At 42.5% G+C, this 21,749-nt stretch overlaps 1 protein-coding gene across 5 annotated transcripts in view; it reads left to right on the top strand.

The window, feature by feature from the left end:
* Positions 1-8,603: 8,603 nt before the first annotated feature.
* The window catches only part of NACC2 (NACC family member 2), a 111,881-nt gene continuing 98,735 nt past the window's right edge, over positions 8,604-21,749 (top strand). For 4 of the 5 annotated variants that reach the window (XM_075835163.1, XM_075835158.1, XM_075835161.1 and 1 more), the window contains exons 1-2: positions 8,604-8,639; positions 13,912-14,129. The gene's annotated coding sequence lies outside the window, so the exon portion shown is untranslated. The remainder of the gene's footprint in view (positions 8,640-13,911; positions 14,130-21,749) is intronic. The other variant, XM_075835165.1, reaches the window with a different exon arrangement.

Below are 21,749 nucleotides of genomic sequence, written 5' to 3'. Positions count from 1 at the left end.
AATCTGCACAGCATTTCATCATCGAGGCATGAAGTTTCAGCTCCAGTACCCGGCGATTTTAAAAGTAACAACACCAAGTGGCACATTGCAAGTCTATACGGATCATAGGGAAGCGGAAGCAGTATACAAGGACATACTCAAAGGTCCGGGATCTACCGCGGCAGAAAACAACCCCGCAAGAAGTGGAACGCAACAAGAGACGTCGCACCAGAAAGGACAACCGCCAAAAGAAAAAAGGCTGACGCAGACGCCGAGGCACTGATAACCTGGGCACACAGCCAGAAAATGGTGGACTGTCCGATTTATGGGAGTAGTGAGTAATACAGATGTTTAGCTCCAGATATATTTTGTTGACGAGATCTACCTCTGGGATAATTAAGGAGGGAAGTGGTAAAAAAGGACGACAAAGTGGGATGTATAGATATATATCTGTGAATCCGGGAGATATGTTATGTTACAAATGTTAATGTAGTATGTGACAAAGAAAGTCAAGCTGCATAGGACAGATTTAAAAGTAGGTGAAAGAAGAACACATGGCAGAAAAAAGTGAAGTCAAAAGGAATAAAAACAGGGGGAAGGGAGGTTGTCAGAAGACAACAAAAAAAGTTAAATTGTTGGTTTATAATTGGAGTTTAAGGTGGAATGGTAGCCATATTGAAGGGAAGATTGTGAAGTGGTTCCTCCTAGGGGATGGGGATACATCAAATGATAACACAGGCACATATCATAAGAATCCTATATGAAAGTAGTAACATGGAACGTTAAGGGGCTCTTGTCCCCACACAAAAGGTCAATGGTTCTGAGACATCTCGGTAAAATGAAGGTAGATTTGGCCTTACTCCAGGAAACGCACCTGGAGGAAAAGGATTTCTTCAGGATGCGAAAATTTTGGGTGGGACAGGTATACGGCTCACCGGCGATAAAAAAAAAAAACGGGGTCCTGATTTTAATAAATAAAAATCTTGCCGCAACGATGTGCTCACAGGAGGTAGATTCGGAGGGACGCATGATGAGATTATTATTAGACACGCAATTGGGAGAGATCAGTGTCTATAATATATATGCACCCAACACAAATAACCGCACCTATTTCCAAACCCTGCAGACGACATTACTAGCGGACACGTGTGCAATGAAGTTAGTGGGAGGGGATTTCAACTCAGTACAATGTGTGGCTGAAGATAGGAAGAGAAGTAGTCAGACATCGGCATTAGGCACAGATGGTATTCTAGAGAAGTTTGCGCAAATTACACAAGTAACGGATGGGTGGAGATATAGTCATCCAGATGATAGGGAATACACCTATTATTCACCATACCATAAATCCTGGTCTAGGATAGATTACATATATCTGAGTCAACAACTATTACAGTACTTGGATCAAATAGACATCACTGACATGATCATTTCGGACCACGCGCCAGTGAGACTGGTACTGATAGATAAACATCCCAGGGGGGATTTCACGCAGTGGAGATTCCCAACTCATCTGGCGGAGGAGGAAGATTTCCAACAGAAGTTAAAAGGATGGTGGATGGAGTATTCGATAGATAATGCAGAGCATGTCACTGACCAGGCACTTTATTGGGAAACAGCGAAAGCGGTATTAAGAGGGAGGCTCATATCATATGCAGCGTTTAGGAAAAAACAAACACAGCAGAAATTTAGAGAATGCGGTGACGAGCTTAGAGCTGCATACTCTGCCTTTCTGGCTGACCCTATAACAGGAAAAAAGCTAAAATGGATAGAGGCCAGAAGACATTTTGAGACATGGTTGGAAAACAAAGAAAGGTTTGGGAGATCACTTTATGAAGCCAAGCTTTTTAGGTATGGTAACAAAGCTGGAAAGATGCTAGCAGGGTTATCTAGAGGGTTCCGACCGCAGACACACATCACTAAAATGAAGGATAAGGAAGGCCAGATTCATTCGGACCCTAAGAAAATAAATGCTGTACTAGAGGAATTCTACCAGCAGCTATATACTTCCACAGCGGGACCTGGGGATTTACAAGGAAGCCAGTTTTTGGCTAATCTCCCCATGCCCACACTCACCCAGGAACAATTAGGGGAACTGAATGCATCTATCACGCAGGAAGAACTACAGCAGACGATTAAGACATTGGCAAATGGAAAGGCGCCGGGACCTGATGGTTACCCGGCGGAATTCTACAAAATATTGCAAGACCAGGTAACTCCTCCGTTACTAACATACTTTAATTCATTGTTAATGGGAGAAGGCATTCCTATAGCAGCAAACATGGCGTATATAAAAGTGTTGCCCAAAGAGGGGAAAGATTTGTTACTGCCGGGCTCCTATAGACCAATATCGTTAATTAACCAGGATCTTAAGCTAATCTCGAAAATCATGGCGACCAGACTGGCTCAGATAATGCCATTATTGGTGGGTCCTTCACAAGTGGGATTTATAAAAGGCAGGTCGGCAGTGACAAACATAAGAAAGGTACTGGGAGTCATGGACGGGATAAGGGCCGAGGTAAAGTCACACAACCAGGCAGCGATAGTGTTATTGGATGCTGAAAAAGCATTTGACAATGTTGAGTGGAGGTGGTTAGATATGGTCATGGATAAATTCAATATACAAGGAGCATTCAGAGTATATTTGAAAACGCTATACAATAATCCAACAGCAGCAGTTTGCACTCCGGGCATTAGATCAAAAATGTTTAAGTTGTCAAAAGGCACACGGCAGGGGTGTCCCTTGTCACCACTTTTATTTGACCTTGCTTTGGAGCCTCTGATACGGGTTCTGGAGCGAGGGCAGATATACTCAGGGATCCAAGTAGGCGAAATGGAAGTTAAGACAGCGGTCTTTGCAGATGACATTCTGTTGTTTCTTTCCCAACCGTCCAGGCACTTGCCTAGAGTATTTGAAGTGATTCAGGAATATGGAAAACATGCGGGACTGAAAATTAACACAAGCAAGTGTGAACTTTTAGGTTTAACACATCATAATCACACAGCAGACGAGAACCTTCAGCGACTGGGAATTAAAATAGCAAAAACACGAATAAAATATCTGGGAATACATATAGGGCGGAGCACAGGAACGCTATACCAACTAAATTACGAACCCATTTTCAGCAAAATAAAAGTGGAACTACAAAGATGGATGGCTTTACCATTGTCCATGTTTGGGAGATGCCATTTGGTCAAAATGATTTCCTTTGCGAGATTACTATATCCACTGCAAACACTGCCTCTGTTGCTAAAACATAAAGATGTAAATGCCTTCAATTCGGCCATAACGAAATTCATATGGATGAATAAGCGCCCTAGAGTGTCATTGCTAAAATTACAGGGATATCATTGGCAAGGGGGGGTGAACATACCACACTTGAGAGGTTATAATATAGCTAGCCTTTTCCGCCATGTCCTGGACTGGATACATAAAACTAGCCACTATTCGAATAGAAACTTGGAGTCGGCTCTGGCGGGAGAATATGATCTCCGGGCTTTGTTACACACTAAGCTAGGACACCTACCTCAAAAGGTCAAGTCCTCAGTCATATTACGTGACACAATAATGTGTTGGAAGGAAGTGAGGAAAAAACAGGGCCTTTCCTTCCAGTTATCTAAGTATTTGCCCCTTTGGAATGATGCCCGGTTTCCGGCGGGGCAGTCTAGCAGTCTATTTAAGGCATGGAAAAACAAAGGGATAGACACAGTAGAACATGTATTGCATGGGACGGAACCAAGGTTAAAGACGCTAACAGAACTGGGGAGTGAATATGGAATTCAGCAAACTCATTTTTTACAATATATGCAAATTAGAGCTTTTTGTACGAAGCTGGTGGGGAATTTAGAAAAAGAAATAATAGACAATCCCTTTGATACACTAGTGGGAGAAGATTCCCATAGGAAGTCCCTGTCGGAATTATACCGGGCAATGAAAGGTATTTATGTAAAACTAGAAAATAAAAATCAATTTCCATATTGGAGACGTATTTTCAAAACCCCAGATATAAATGAACAATTACTGGAGGGATGGCAAACAGTGAGAAAGCATGTGATTAATGAAGTGTGGAGGGAGACACAATTTAGACTGATACATGCAGCCATTTATGCTTTTAATATACCACCCACAGCTGAAAATCCAAATAGGATACATTCCTGCCCAAAGTGTGCTCAGCCGCACACAGACTTATATCATGGTATCTGGTTGTGTTCGGCTACTCAGGGATATTGGACGGAAGTATTAACATATATCAAGAAGCTATGGGGTAAAACTATTCCATTGAGCCCGACGCTGTTATTATTTCATTCAATAGCGTTAGTGGACACTGCAGAAGAGGGAATATTGCAACGCATACCGCCGTTAGCACACATAATAATACTTATAGCCAAGAGGTGCATCCTGAAAAATTGGTTGGAAACTAACACCCCAAAGATGGAACAATTAGTCCAGCAACTACATGGATATTTACATTCGGACAGAATGGAAGCACTAAGGCACAAAGAGCGGGGGACGGTGAAATTTTTTAGAAAATGGAGGCCATTTTTAGAACAAATGACAGAATCCGATATAGCAAAAACGATGGAAGGTTTTAGACAAACTAAATGGTATCTCATCGAAGATATTAAAGGGACATTAGGGAAACTAAAAACAGCAGAATCAAACAGTCAGATAGGAACACATTGAAAGCAAGACATAAAAGGAGCAAGAGAAGAGACAAATGAGGAATTATTGGTTAGGCTACCATAGTTAATGTGTTAAATGTTTTTGGTTTTGTATGTGTAATCTGTTGCCAAAGCTGCAATAGCTCTATAAATTAGAAAAGTTTGGACTTACCAGCGGAAGAAAGACTATGTACCATAGCTGTACCAGTTTCAGGGTATAAATAATGTGATGTATTGTACATTTCTGCTATAATATTATATTATATGTATGTTAAAGATATATGTAAAACTCAATAAAAAAAAAAGTTTAAAAAAAAAGAACATTCGTCCCCATACATTTGCATCATGTCGGCAACGCATCCCGTTTTCATGGGAAAACGTGCTGCCGAATATTGAAAATGTTTTATTATAATAGATAATTTTAGGATCTATTCACACTGTGCATTTTTGCTGTTTTTTTTTGTTTTTTTTGCCGCACAGCCGAAAAACCCGACCTGCAAATCTAGTTAAAGTTTTTAACTCCGAATTGCCGCGGTTGTGCGCTTAGCACAGAAACTGCGGTAAAAAAAAAAAAAAGACATGCAGTTTTGCAGGGGGGTTTTCGGCCGTTTGGCAAAAAACACACCGTGTGAATACATTAGTGAGTTGGAACATGGGTCCCATAAACTTAAAACATATGAGATCATCAACAAGGTCAGGGCTCCGCGCGATGCCACGGTTCCGATTATCACATTACTATGGTGTCAAATAAAATCCCATGTGTACATTTAATGCAATCGATCATTGCGATCACAAAAAAAAAAAAAAAAAAAAGAAGTGTTTGTTAGATTGCAGTATTGGCCCAAAGGGTTTTATTAAAATGCGTGCAATATTATGAGATTGTGATTTTACGGGATATCGTGATACAGATATAGGGCTATCGTGACGTTGTGTGGAGACCTGTGCGGTACTTTCTGTGGACGCCCCTCCCTATATAGTGTACAAACTACGATACCATACAGAATAATAAACGCTGCACAGCACGATGCCCTAAACCGCATCAGCAAGTGACGTGACAATGAGGGCATGTTCACACTTAGTGACCAAAAACGTCTGAAAATACGGAGCTGTTTTCAATGGAAAACAGCCCCTGATTTTCAGACTTTTTTTAGCAACTCGTGTTTTTCACGGCTGTTTTTGGAGCTGTTTTCATTGGAGTGTGTCTAAATCAGGCCTATGCGTCAATTATTACACAAGCCTGCTAAATTGCAATGCAAGTCTATAGGGTCGCGTGACATTGCATGCGTATACTTTAAAAAAAAAACAAAACACACACCTAAAAACAAAACAAACAACGCATGTTAAAACCGCAATAAAAACACAGTGTGAACTCAGCCTTAAGCAGACAGCCCAAAGCACAGCTGAAGCAACTTCAATATTAGTAACTATAACACTACTGGGTCTGGAACATAGAGAATACACGACAGCGGTTCTCATACCATTTTAGCACATGGAGCACAAAAAAAAAAAAACCTATTGAGGAACCCTTACCCTACAGTCAGCCGTGAAGCTCCACGTTTCCATACAGCAAGGTATCAGGACCAGAGAAAAATCTATTTTTGAAGACAGTTCATTGGCGCATACTGGCCATCCAAGATGGTGGCCAGGCTGCCAGGTGTGAGAGCTCCTAGTTGTAAACAGTCGCCCTTTGGTGGGTCCCAGATGATCTAACGTCCAGTATTCAGTTTACTAATGAATGTAGAGGAGCTGCTCAATGTCATCTCAGCTGCATGGGTGAATGTTAATGAGAAGCCTCCACAGGTGTGACCAGGTGCAGGGGCTGGGGCTGGAGGCCTGGAAGGAGGGAAGCTCTTTACTCCATGTTTCCCAAACCTCTGACAGGAAAACTTGATGTACCTCCATGTTTGGGTCTGTACACTGGCACTGAAGCTACATGTGGTTGGTTACAACTGATAACATTGACCTTAGTCTGTTGAGACACCAACCAACCGTTCGGGCAAAAGACCTACATTTTGGGTGGACACCAAAATCTCAGGAACTTTTTGTATCGTGCCTGCAGGATGAGGTAAGTTAGATAAAATTAATTTTTTTTTTGAGTATTGGGCCCTTTAGTGCAGGAGGTGAGGTGAAGTGGTGTGCCTTTGTCTGTCAAGCTGCCCGGCTTTAAAGCTAGGTTCACATGGTGCGTTTTTGTTGCGTTTTTTGCTTTGGTAAATGAACTCCCATATCTTGCCATTTGGTGCGTTTTTCGATGCAGTTGAGTTTTTTTTTAGCAGAAACACCTCAAATTGTGGTAAAAACACATGCGGTTTTCTGCTTTTTTTTTTTTTTTTTTTTTTTTTTTTTTTTTTTAAAGCGCTTAATCTCAACATGTGAATTAAGCTTCCTTTGCACACACTTGGGGTATGTTTGCATGGCTTGGCAAAATACGTCTGAAATTACGGAGCTGATTTCAGAGAAAACAGCCTCTGATTTTCAGGCGTTTTCTAAGCTGAAAATGAAATTTGGAGCTTTTGAGGCATTTTTCATAATGTTCAATGGAAAATCGGCTCCAAAAAACGCCTCAAGAAGTGACATGTTACTTCTTTTTACGCTACATTTTTTGAAACCGAGGGGCAAAAAGACGCCCCGCATGAACTAAATGCTGTTTCTCCCATTGAATTCATTGGGCGGATGTTTGTAGGCGTTTTTACAGGTGTAATTCGAGGTGTAAACCACCCGAATTACATCTGAAAGCACTGCGTGTGAACATACCCTTGTGGGGCCATGAATTTCTCCGTACCTTTTTTTTTAAAGTACATTTAGATGAAACGTTTTTGGCTACATGCGGTTTCATGGCAAATTTTTAGTTTTTTTTTCTACCTTTTGTGTTTTTGCCACGATTTCTGATGCGTTTTTTTTTTAACTTATGGCCAGAAACATCTCATCTAAATGCACCCTAACAAGCGTTTTTTTGCTTGTGTTTTTTTTATGCGTCAGCCCCTTGCTATATAAAAAACAAAACAAAAACAAAAAACGCAAGAATAAAGGAAAAAACAACACCACAAACACAACCCCCACTATAGTGCGTTTTAATCCCTCAATGATCACGCCAATTTGCACGTTCCAAGAGTAGTAACTTTTTTTATTTATTTCATGGGCGTATAAGCTCTTCTTTTTTGTGGGACGAGTTGTATTTTTCAACTGCACTATTTTTGGATGCATATAATATATCGATTTTAGGAGAGAATTGAAAATAAGCAGCTATTCCGGCATGGATTTTCTCGTTATAAATTATAGTTATTGACTCGATTGGCTTCGATTCCGGCAGCTGGGGCAGGAGCCAGGCTGTGTATAACAGCCGTGCTCCTGTCGCTTATCGCATGGGTTCACTGACAGTACCCACGCAATCAGAGGACGTATATATCCGTCCTTAAGCGGAAACTAGCTCCTGCATGGCACGGTTATATCCGTCCTTCATCGTAAAGGGGTTAATAATCCCTTTTGACTTTCAGCTAACATCTGACCAAAGATTTTTGCCACAAAAAACTTTGCTCAAAATTTCATTTGTGAACATAGCCTTAGAGAGAGTTTTGAAGTGTTTTCCGTGGGTGTACTGAAGTATGCCGCACCCTTGAATTTATATTCAACAATGTCCAGGGGATGAATCTGACAGAACCAGGACAAGGCCGAAATCCCCACAGACCCAGTTGGGCCCCATGTAAAACAACAAATCCAGACAACGAAGAGCAGTTGCCCATAGCAACCAATCACAATCCAGCTTTTGTTTTTCCTGTGAAGGTTAGAAGATGAAAGCAGTGAACTAATTGGTTGCTATGAGTACCGCTCTGCCTGTTCTAATAATGGAGGAGCATTGTATATATAGAAACCCTATAAGTGCATATTGTTTTATGTAAATGAAGAAACTATATACAATGAAAAGTTCTGTAACTTTCTAATATACTTTTGTGTTTCAATTTCTCAAGCTCTATGTTTGCTGTCAGTGGGTGAAAACATCAGTTGTGAGTAGTATTGGGGTTATGCCACATGTAATGGCCGCTGTTGTGTGGTCCGTATGAGAGACATCATGGTCTAACACGTAGCGTGTAGCCTTACCCATAGGTCTGTACACACAACGGCCGCTGTTGGGCTATGATGCAGCCAAAATTGTTACCCGTGATTTTACCACAACTACAAATTTCTATCTTCTCTATCATCTTCTATATCCACACACACACGCACACACACACGCTGAACAAAAGTATTGGGGCACTTACACATTACACCTATAGCAGCTTTTCTGACATCCCATTCTAAATCCATAGGTATTAAAATAAAGTTGGTCACCCCCCCCCCCCCCCTCTTTGTGTGCATTTAGATTAGTTGGTCATGCAGTTAAAAATGCTTGTGGGTTTACCGCAAGTTGTCGCAGTTTGCGATGTGGTTTTTCCCTGTGTGGTTTTTACAGGTGGAGCACATTTATTTTACAAGTTTCACCTGTACAAACCGCACAGGCAAAAACTGCATCGAAAACCTCGGTAAAATAGTGTGTGGTTGATGCGTGGTCAAAAAACGTCTCATGTAACTGCCCCCTTCCCTTCCACTTTACAATAATACCACTCCTAGTTGATCATGGAGGGAAGAGGAAAGAAATTTCACGAAATGTCTTATTGCAACAGTAGCGTCCTATTACAGTAGCACACCCAATTGAGTGAGCTTTTTAGAATTAGGCTGGGTTCACACGACCATGTTACGTCCGTAATGGACGGAACGTATTTCGGCCGCAAGTCCCGGACCGAATACACTGCAGGGAGCCGGGCTCCTAGCATCATAGTTATGTACGACGCTAGGAGTCCCTGCCTCTCCGTGGAACTACTGTCCCGTACTGAAAACATGATTACAGTACAGGACAGATGTCCTGCAGCGAGGCAGGGACTCCTAGCATCGTACATAACTATGATGCTAGGAGCCCGGCTCCGTGCAGTGTGAGTATGTTCGGTCCGGGACTTGCATCCGAAATACGTTCCGTCCATTACGGACGTAACATGGTGGGGGGAACCGAGCCTTAGGCTGAGTTCACACGGTGTGGCAAAATGTTTTTGTTTTTTTGCCGCGACCGCAAGACTGTGGTGTTTTCACCACACCGTGTGAACACAGCCAGTCCCGTTTTTTAATTTTTTTTTATTTTATCAAATGTTTGTAAGGCCGGGTTCCCACTGGTTGTATACGCTGCGTAAAAACTACGCAGCGTATCCAACATGGAACCCGCAGCACATTCTGGCTGTAAAGTCGCACCACGCTGTGTTTTTCGGAAGGGAATTTCCGCTGCAGAAAGCAGCGGTGAAAACCCCCTGTTGCGGAACGGGAGTGGTGTTCTGGCACCAAGTGTCAGATCATGTCCTTTTTTCCCACCCTAACCGCCTTTATACAGTTGTTCTTAAATGAAGCCCGGTAATCGGCCCCTGTATCGTCCCTCGTTCAGGCCCAAGCCAGCCGTAGTCCCTCCAAGGGGATGGGACCTTCCAGAGATCTTACCGCTGCCACCAAATGTGGTGATACTGGGTGTTTGGTATCGCCGTTGTGGGTGAAATAATCCAGGCGGACACAGAAAATAGTTTAACCGTTAAAACAGCGTGTTTATTTGAGGGAGACACAGGGGGGCAGAGTACACATACCACTCGCTGTGATAAAGTCTATTGGTTGATGGTAAATACTCTGCTTGCTTTCTTTACTCTGGACCCCCATCTGTAAATGGCTCCCTCCAACTGCTTTTTCTTACCAACTGTCATGCAACACCAGCCCCGCCTCCTGCGCACGGAACAGTCCAAAAGGGGAAATTCTATGAGGGGAGATAGAGGGGAATAATGGGAGAGTCCAGGAGGGGAAATAAAGGGACGATACAGGGGCCGATCACCGGGCTTCATTTAAGAACAACTGTCTAAAGGCGGTTAGGATGGGAAGGACTGGCATTATCTGACACTTGGTGCCAGAACACCACTCCCGTTCCACCACATACCTCCCCCTTCTTAAATCCACAGGGAGTTCGATTGGCCCTCTGGCGGGTCGACGGTGACCTGGGGGCCCGGTAATGATGTTCTACGCCCATCAGTGTCCTGTTGCCGGGAGTGTCCTGTGTCCTGTGTCCATGTACAGGCCCGTCTGAAGTTTGCAAATGAACATCTGGATGATTCTGAGAGTGATTGGGAGAAGGTGCTGTGGTCAGATGAGACTAAAATTGAGCTCTTTGGCATTAACTCAACTCGCCGTGTTTGGAGGAAGAGAAATGCTGCCTATGACCCAAAGAACACCGTCCCCACTGTCAAGCATGGAGGTGGAAACATTATGTTTTGGGGGTGTTTCTCTGCTAAGGGCACAGGACTACTACACTGCATCAATGGGAGAATGGATGGAGCCATGTACCGTCAAATCCTCAGTGACAACCTCCTTCCCTCCACCAAGGCATTAAAAATGGCTCGTGGCTGGGTCTTCCAGCACGACAATGATCCGAAATATACAGAAAAGGCAACAAAGGAGTGGCTCAAAAAGAAGCACATTAAGGTCATGCAGTGGCCTAGCCAGTCTCCAGACCTTAATCCCATCGAAAACTTATGGAGGGAGCTGAGGATCCGAGTTGCCAAGCGACAGCCTCGAAATCTTAATGATTTACAGATGATCTGCAAAGAGGAGTGGGCCAAAATTCCATCTAACATGTGTGCAAACCTCATCATCAACTACAAAAAATGTCTGACTGCTGTGCTTGCCAACAAGGGTTTTGCCACCAAGTATTAAGTCTTGTTTGCCAAAGGGATCAAATACTTATTTCTCTGTGCACAATGCAAATAAATATATATCATTTTGACAATGTGATTTTCTGTTGTTTTTTTTTATATAATCTATCTCTCACTGGTAAAATTAACCTAGCCTAAAAATTCGAGACTGTTCATGTCTTTGACAGTGGGCAAACTTACAAAATCAGCAAGGGATCAAATACTTATTTCCTTCACTGTGTGTGTGTGTGTGTGTGTGTGTGTGTGTGTGTGTATGTGTATATGTGTGTGTATATGTATATATATATATATATATATATATATATTTTTTTTTTAGCAGCATCTACCCTTTCCATTGCATTTATTTCTATAAAGAAAGCCCTGTTGGCATCTAGGCATTAATCTGGAACCTGCTATCTAGAACACCCTACTCCCCCCCCCCCCCCCCCCAACCCACCATTGTATTAGGACAGCACATTTCTCTGCGGTGTGGTCATTGTAACATGCCTGTATGATATATGATATGCATGATGTGTTCATGTGACGCAGGGAGCTGGTCTATTAGAGCAGAACACATCTGACACTGCTGTCAAATATAGCACATACCAAACTGGATGATGGTACTATTACCAGTCCATAGATGTGGATGCCGTACCCTCCTAGCATGGTCTGTCCTAATGCCCAGAACCATAGGAGGGGAATATCATTTCGCATTACATTTCCTTTTTTCGTGTCACATTTTGCTGTAGAATTCAAGCAAATTACTTTCCTGTAAATCCTAATGGGTATGAAGGTATTTTACCCAGTTTTTAAAGTGCTGGTGATGTTACGGACTCCCAGCATTTTTCCGGAGTAGTGTGGATGACCACTCTTGTCTCCACAGGAGCATGAAGATTCATTATAGTCATTGAATGACTGCGTAGTCTGTTACTAGGCAACCAAACCTCAGGTTCTGTATGGCACTAACTACAAGGGGGAGGTTGGGGCTGTATGGAGATATTTACAAGGGGGAGGTGGGGGTGCTATCTACAAGAGGGGCTGTATGGCACGATCTACAAGGAGGAGATGGGGTGCTATCTACAGGGGGGGTGTATGTCACGATCTATGGGGGGCTGTATGGCACTATCTACAGGGGATGCTGTATGGCACTCTACAAGGGAAAGGTGGGGGGCACTATCTTCAGGGGGGCTGTATGACACTAGCTACAAGAAGAAGGTGGAGGCGCTATCTACAGGGGGCTGTATGGCACTATCTACAGGGGATGCTGTATGGCACTAGCTACATGAGAAAGATGGGGAGCACTATCTACAGGGGGCCTGTATGGCACTATCCACAGGGGGAGGTGGGGGCAATATCTATAGGGGGGCTGTATGGCACTATCCACAAGGGGGAGGTAGGGGGCACTATCTGCAGGGGGTGCTGTATAAGCACTGTCTACAAGAGGGGAGGGGGCACTATTTACAGGGGAAAGGGGTGACTATCTATGGGGGGCTGTATGGCACAATCTACAGGGGGGCTGTATGGTACAATCTACGGGAGGGGGCAGTGTGTGGCAGCCAGGAGAGGGGAGTTCCAGTCAAAAGTTTGCTATGGGGCCTAGTCTTTCCTAGTTACGCCTCTGCATACTATACCTTCATGTGCCTCTGTTTTTATATGGAGGTACACTGAGGTCTTTTTACATGACTCTTTATGAATTAGTGAGAAAATATTCTGCCATGTTCCGTTGCATGCTGTATTATAATTATCTCCCATAGAAGCATTGCTCCACCATACAGACCCCTGGAGTAGAGCTTGCAGCAAAGGACTATGGGTAGTGTACAAAAAAATTCATATATCTGTATGGCTTTCTATTTTTAATCTCTATGACTGAGAAAAACGAAAAATAATCTTTACACACAAACAATTTATCTGATTTATTTTTCTCTTAAATAATAGATTACATAGAATAGAGAACTGAACAGCCAATCATCAATCGGAAAATTATTATTATTTTTTTAAAAGGAAATTCTAAATTAATAGATCAGGATACTTCTTCATTAGTCAGAAAGCTACAAAAAGCATCTCTCACTCTGTAAAACACATTGTAATTCTATGTCATTCTTAATTTGGCCTGTGGTGGCGCTGTAGGAAAATTCAACGCTTTTCACACCTTTGTAATAGAAAAATAGATTGTTCAAAACGGAGAACCCCTTTAAGATTTTTAATATAACGCTGGGAGACAGCTCAACCCTTGGCTTCTATGTTACTGCATAGCTTGGCAAACTTGCTTTTCAGGATTTCGGGAAAGCTGAGTGCGAACTTGCCAGAGTGGTAATGGTGGGCATATTGATTATCATCACCCAGGAACAGATATTACTTAGAAATAACTGAACATATTATTATTTATTTTTCATTTGAGATAAAATGCTTTTCCGTTTCCTGTGACTGTATTATATTATGTTGTATTATGCATTAATTCACGTATGTTGTTGTTTTTTTTTTAACATTATAAATAAAGTTGATAACATTTTGTCTTGTCCCGTTACAGGACGCGGAAAGCTGTCCCTTTAAATTCCCTGTTGCCATGGAGGGTGAGGTCAGAGAAAGTCCATGTGAGTTGGAATCACTTCCTGCGGCCGCTGTCTGTAGCTGTGAGTCTGAAGATCAGGGAGTGAGACAGAGCTTGTCTGGGTGCCTAGCAGAGGCCTGGCCATCCCTGCCCATCCAAAGCCTGGCTGCGATCCTCCTAAATGGGCATGCTGGCAGGTACGTCCCTGTCTTTATTAGTCCCGCACTTTCTCAGATGACTTCCTGTAGTCTGCAAGAGTTTGCTAAAAGAATGTGTGAAGTTGTTGTGATAGTTTCTCACTGTGCTGCAGAGCTTGCAATCTAAATCCGTCCACTTTTCTATTTGTTTTTGCAATACCTTTAAACCCGATTCAAACTTTAATCACCTTTCCTAATGACAAATCTTACAAAAAGTAGCAGCTATCTGTTGTATTAAATATCAGACGCTGTCAGTGCTTATACAATTGGAACAAATAGCCAATCGCTAGAGACGGGCTCGCTAATCGTGTAACATATGGAGCAATTGTCACGTGCCCAAAAATTGCCCCGTATATGGCCAATGGATATAACTGTGTATGTCAGTAATGTCTCGTTTCATCAGGTGCCAGCTGTCATTCTGTAGCGCAGTCACCAGTGTCGCTTGTTACATGGAGTGAACTGCTACTTACTGCAAGACAGATTAACCCCTTCTGTCTCAGGGCAGAGTTTGCTAATAATCTGTCCGTTCAGAAGCGACCGCTATTTTTTTTTATCTCTATTGGCAGTGAAGGGGTTAGGGAGACGGCCTTAATAGTGATGGGCTTGCTCATGTATGGACTTGGAGAATCTCATAAGGGCGCGAGGCGGCTAATTGGTTTGCATGAAACCCAAATCTCATAGCATTTGAATAGATGATTTATTTTATGCAGGAGTAATAATACTGATCGTTGGTTTGGATAACCCCTTTTCAGACTGTTGGTCGTCCGTGTACGTGGAGACTGTAGAGGGGCACATGGAGTCCCTGCGGTCCTGTACTACACAGCTGTAGGCACTACGTGTGTTGACGTATGGTGCCGAATTTAGGAGATATCCCTCCACCGCCAGATGTAAAGCATCTAGCGGAGAATACCTCTGTAATACAGCGCCCGATGAAGCATGCCATGATTGAAATTGAACACATATAGTGGTACAGTAGAGCCCCATAGACTACTATGGGAACCATATTACGGTTCCACAGAACCTCGGAGTTGTATAAAGCCGTAATACGGTGCCCATATAAGTAATACGGTAGTGTGCTCAGACCCTACAGCTGACCATAGACATAATATGGAAACCAGCACTTGGCCAATAGCCATGCAAACCTATAGGACTGTCACATGCAAACATGACTGTCGGCAGTCATTGTGTTGGATGAAAGGACATGAGCAATGTCTTGTCCATAATGTGATCGGCGCTGTAATGTAGATAACAACCGTGTTTTTTATTTAGAAAAACAATTATTTTTGACAGTTATGACCTATTTTAGCTTTATGCTAATGGACAACTGGGCGTGTTTTACTTTTTGACCAAGTGGGCGTCGTGGAGAGAAGTGTATGACGCTGACCTATCAGTGACCAATCAGCGTCATACACTTCTCCCCATTCATTTACACAGCAGATAGTGATCTTAACTAGATCACTGTGTGCAGCCACATACACACACATTAACGTTACTCAAGTGTCCTTAGAGTTAATAGACCTCACTACCAGCCAGGACGTGATGTCTATTCAGAATCCTGACACTTCGCTAACGTTTGTGTGGGATTTACAGCACAGCATATCGAGATCACGCTGGGCTGTCATTTACAGCGTAATCTCGCGAGATTACCCTTGCCTTGCTGTAAATCTCACACAAACGTTAGCGATGTGTCAGAATTCTGAATAGACATCACATCCTGGCTGGTAGTGATGTCTATTAACTCTCAGGAAACTTCAGTAACGTTAATGTGTGTGTATGTGGCTGCACATAGTGATCTAATAAGATCACTATGTGCTGTCTAAATGAATGGGGAGAAGTGTATGATGCTGATTGGTCACTGATTGGTCAGCGTCATACACTTCTCTCCACAACGCCCACTTGGTCAAAAAATAAAACACGCCCAGTTGGGCATTAAGAAAGTCATTAGCATAAAGCTAATATAGGTCATAACTTCGTCAAAAATTGTTTTTCTAAATCAATAACACTGTTATTCTTTACATTACAGCGCCGATCACATCATTTACAAGATAGGCCACTTATAATGTGGTGACAGAGCCTCTTTAAGGCTGATCATAGGGAATACCTGGAGAAGAAACTCCCATTAATTGGCTGGGAACACTTGGACACTGCTTAGTATCCGTAAAACAGCTGCGTTTTAGTTTCCGTATTCCAGCCTACAAGACCTGAACCTTCACATTTCGGCAGAACTTAGATCACCATAGGGTTCTCTGATTAACTAAGTTTCATTCAGAATAACCGTGGGGGGGGGGGGGGGGGGAGAGAGTCAGGGCCTTGAGGCAATAATATAGATGATAGAATACAGTCGTATTGCAGCCTTAAACTGCACCCATTAAAATCCGCAAGCATCCATTGATATAACTGGAGGCAGAAAGTACTCCAGAGCAGAGAAACAAAATCCCCTCTACCCCTTTTAGTATTTAGTATTTTTAACCACGACTCCTGTTAAGAAAACTAAATGTAAAAATTCATTTTCTATTAGAGATCGTAGAGTTGAGGAAACAAGGTTTGGATCCTGAACCTGCATGTTTAGACTAGCTTGCAGACACATATGATGACGCTTCTCTTTCAGGAAACGTTGGAATCCAACACGCCTGATCTTTGTTCCACCCAACGGCAGAGGTTGAGGGACAATCGGGCTGCTACTATACATATTACATTGTCCGTAAACAATTCTCTAATATGCATGGCCAGCTTTAGTGACCTGCTAACTAACTTGAAAGAACGTGTACCCATCTTGTGGCCTGATCCTACCAAAACCCCTAGATTGGGCAGCGTGCAGACCAGTTTTTTTTCTCTAGAGATGTCTAGGCCATAAATATCCGACCCAGATGATAATGCTGTAAATGACGTTAGTTGGAAAACCCCTTAAAGTAGACTTACTGTGACTTCTTCCTTAGTCAGATCACTATTGAAAGATTCCACATGTCACACACGCCCAAAGTCATAGCTGGGGGGGGGGGTCTGGTAGGGTATGTTCATGGGGTGCCCTGCGCGGGTGCATACAGGGCAGCATACACACTTTGGTGCTGCTGAACATAATGTCCTTTTTTTTTGTATGCTGGCACTTACATATTTGAGAGAGGAATCATACAGGAAAAAATAGGTGAGAGTCTGACCACAGGGAGAGTTTTGCATTCATGGTTGCAACACCAAATCATGCTTGGGTGGTTTGTGGTTTCCTTGGTTAAACAAAAAAAACTGACAAAGGATTTTACTTTCTGCTGTAAAAGAAAAGAATATACACCCACGGTTTTGGAGGGAATATGCAAAAAATGAAGTTGGGGTTTATATTTTGGTATGAGGCTGAAAGTCCTATCCAGGAGTTCAGCGGAGCGCACATGGACAGAGGGACCCCCAATACATGCCCTCATGAATTGTGTGGATCTACGCGGGGCTCCCTCTCTTTACAAGCACTGCAAAAGATGAATGGAAGCAGCAAAGGGTCAAAATGCCTCTTTTTATATTCAAGGGAAGGTGGCATACAAGCACTCTGGGCTCTCGTCTCCGCACCCGAATGAGGGCCCCACTTTTTTTCTATTAGATGTTATCTGTGTACTCCATTGCCCAACTCTTGAGCCGGTGTATGTCCACCTATTGAAAACCATTTTGTCTTTTTACTCTAAATCTTTCCAAAATTCTTCACTGATTAATATATCTTTATAGCAGTCAGAGCTCCATTTTTCTGATACAAATCTCCTGCATAGACATAGAGATAAATGATAAAATTCTGTTTTCAGCCACCACTAGGGGGAACGGAGAAGCTTACAGCATATGCGTTAAAAGGTAACTCAAGTTTAAAAAAAACTTTTGACATGTCAGAAGTTTTGATCGGTGGGGGTCTGAGCATTGAGACCCCCACCGATTGCTAATACGAAGCGGCAGAAGCGCTCAAATGAACGCTGTGCTGTTTTTTATTTTATTTCTGATTGGCTTTCCTTGGTACGGACTCATAGACTTTCTATTGCGACCGTACAATGCTCCAAGGAAAGTTGTGGAAAGCCGATCAGAAACTAAGCGGCACAACTCTCGCCCAAGCGCTTCTACAGCTTAGTTTTAGCTATCGGTGGGGGTCTCGGTGCTCGAACCCCCACCGATCAGAACTTCTGACATGTCGCTATGACATACACTTTAACCTAGAAAATATAACGGTATGCAGTATCGCTCTGTTCACATCACGTATATGCCAAATGTATCCATAGGGCTCCATTCACATGATGGAGGCTCAAAGAGTGTTCTCTAGACACCTGTCTGCCCATTATTTAATTTATTTTTATTTAAATAACATGGGAGCCTATGGGCAACGTGTGCTTATATAGTGGTATACGTCAGGCAATACTCCCAACATATGTATACGTCTGACTGAAAGCTCAGACGTGATGTGAACAGAACCTTGGCTCCATCTAATGGTTGATGCAGGCAGCCAGAATTTTATCATTTAACTCCCTGTCTATGCTGTGGATTTGCAATCTTAGGCCCTGTTCACAAGGCGGAATTTTCACGCCGATTCCGACACTTTTTTAAAATTTTATTTTTTTGGGCTCGATAGCCGCGTGATAAACGTTTGTAAGAAGCCTCCCATTATATTCAATGGGGCTAACCTGCGTGGAGAAATGCGACTGTTTTTACTGCAAAGTTACGTCAGAAATCAACGGGTCGGCCTCCGATATCTGCTGCGGGCCGGTCCGAGTCGCAGTGTGAACATAGGCTAATGGTCATCTTAACCACCACTGGCAACTGTTCTCCGAAATGAACTGCTGGTGCTTTATTAGGACTGACTAATAACCCCCTCCCCTCCCATCAAAAAAAAGAAGCAATATTTCTTTATATTTTCTGCCTCTGTTTAAAATAAATGATTGGATATTCAGTACCTGGCCCAGCCGCCCGTGCTGGATAACATCCGAGTACAACATGTCATCTTTAAATCATATTTGCTGTTCTTTAATATACATTATTCAAACCTGCTTATCCCTGGAAAAAAAAAAGTCTTCAGACAAGTACTTTATGTTCTCTGTGTAAAATGCTCTCCTTCGGATTACTTTAAATGGAGACTCCATTACATGCTGACTCATTAATCTGCATACTGCTGGTGTGTTCCTTCCTTTTAAAAGGCATTTATGTTGTATTGTGGGCAGCGATGTGCCCGTTTGCTTGCCAAGCGGGTATCTTGTGTATTGAGTAATTGATGATCTATCACATTGTTTTATCTATTTGAAAGCTAAAATATTAAACAGCAGTGAAAGTTAGCATCCGTAAACCAAACTAAATAAGAAAGTCTTGTTAGGTAGAAACTTGAGTTGCAACTTTTATGCCTTCTCAGTCAATAAACGTTGGTGCCTCTCTCACTCTTTTTGTGATGCCAACATTTTGGATTATTTGGAGGGGGGTCATACATAAAAATAGTACACAGGAAAAACATGCATGAATATTGAAAATGGCAAACAACCTATTCATAGAATAATAATAGCCTTTAATCCTATAGCAGTATCAACGTATTCCTTAGTTTAAGGGCTAGATTAAAGTGTGGGCAAAAGGGGCAAATGCCCTGCGGCCTCCACCTCATGCAGTCTACTCTTAAGTTCCTCCTTCTAGGTCATCTAACAAATAATTGAAGAAAAGAGTTGTGGCATTATTTGGGTACTATTACTTGGTTGATGTATGGCACTATTATGTAGACGTAATATGGCGCTGTATTTATTACACTTCTTTTGGCTGGTGGTCTTATTTCGGCAGTGTACACTACGATTATTTGGAAAGTATTACGGCTGGAAAAGTCATAATTTCCTCCTTCTCAAAAATAAAAAGGGACCTCCCATTTTAAGTTTCAATCTGGTGCTTCCACCAAACTTGGTGCCAATGCAAATATTAAGTGCCTTATGACGTGAGGAGTGTAGGATGTACATGGGCTGTGCTACTCGCTGAAAGGCAGTGTTACTGGAAGGCATGATAAATATTCTTAAAAAGCTACATTTCCAGGGCATGTTAGACGTTACCGTGAAAGCTTGAGGCCAAGCATTCCAGATTTTAGGTGCAGCACGGGAGAAGTACTAGGCTGAAGCAAGAGATTATGATTGGAGAGTACACATTGGCCATAGGTCAGTGGCCAATACGGTTGACAGACATGAAAGAGAAGATATGTAACAAAAATGTTTACCTGCAGGTGTGGATGCTAAAATTCACCAGCCAATTAGTCTAACTTTGGTTGTTATCAAAAAATGTAAAAGGCCAAGGAGGATCTGAAAACTCTAATGCCTCATGCACACGACCGTGTGTGCCGTCCGAGTTCCGTCAGTGATCCGAGGAAAGATAGGACATGTTTATCATTCACCCGCTAAAGTTAATGGGTCCGTGAAGACTATCGGATGCCGTCAAAAACCTGCCCGAGTGCCACAATGGGCGTGTGCATGAGGCGTAAGGTAAATGGAAATTACTGTAAAGTTGTGCCCATGGGGTATTTGTCTAAGGGGCTAAAAAAAAAAGTGATTCTGGATGCTACTTAACAATTATAGAGGTTTGACTGCTGACCTGTAGAATTTGGGTATGTGGTGGTTCCCCACCAATGGATAGCAAGGCTCTAAATCATCAAGCACAGGTATAGGGAGATCTAGAGGAAGGGTCCGCAATAAATGGTCAGAGGAGTAGTCATTACAGGCAGGGTCAGAATCGGAATTCAAAAAGTCACAAACCAGGAGCAAGCTACTGGGAAGTAGAAATAGTAAAAACTTTCTAGAACTGGTACTACGAAAGACCTATGTAGACGACGGTGATCTTTGGTTGGTCAGGTGGGTAGTTCTTACTGCTCGTCACCTGGTACCGTGGGACTCAGGACCCTGTGAATATGAGTAGAGAGGATTCATTATTTTTATAAAAAATGAACCATGTCTAACTACAAAGTGCTCTTCTGATGGTTCCTCACACCGGAGAGGTGATTTAGCAGTCACTGTGTCTATGCCGCTGCCAATGAGGTTTATGTTGGTCTCCAGTGAATTTCTTTCTTTAACTAGAAAAATAGTCGCCCTTTTGGTGCAACCTTAAAAAATAAAATTAAAAAAAAAACTTTCTTACATTCATGGCCAGTTGTCCTTTAGAAATCCATCCTCTGCTCTGCCAAATACAATCATTATGTGTAGAGAATTTTGCTCTGGTGAACGGAAAAACACATTACTGAAACAATCCAGAAATTAGGACTGAACAATGTTCTGCTTTTCAGCATCATATTCCAGGAGCTGTAATCATTATCCTGCCGAGCACAACGGCAGGGGCTCAGTTTATACCGAAAACCCACTGAGAATGTTATAGTCTGAGTTTCAGGATTAGATGCAGAGTGAAGTTGTACGTATTGTGGCCGTGCAGCCGGATGCTGCAAATTTTCCATAACTATAAACCATTGTTACTGATAAGACCGATAAGAATTACAATGTGCCTATGCCGGCTGTCCTGAAGCTGAGTCACGTGATTACTTTGCTGTCTGTATCAGCATCACAGCTCGGGGCTGCTTAAACTATACTCTAGTCCTAAACTATAGAATAAGGCCTCATGTACACGACTGTAAGGGTTTTTACTGTCCGCAAATATGGATGCACT

This window comes from Rhinoderma darwinii, chromosome 8 (assembly GCF_050947455.1).
Source record: "Rhinoderma darwinii isolate aRhiDar2 chromosome 8, aRhiDar2.hap1, whole genome shotgun sequence".
NCBI lineage: Eukaryota > Metazoa > Chordata > Amphibia > Anura > Rhinodermatidae > Rhinoderma > Rhinoderma darwinii.
The sequence above is the reverse complement of the archived record's forward strand: the minus strand, read 5'-3'. Positions and strand labels throughout refer to the sequence as shown.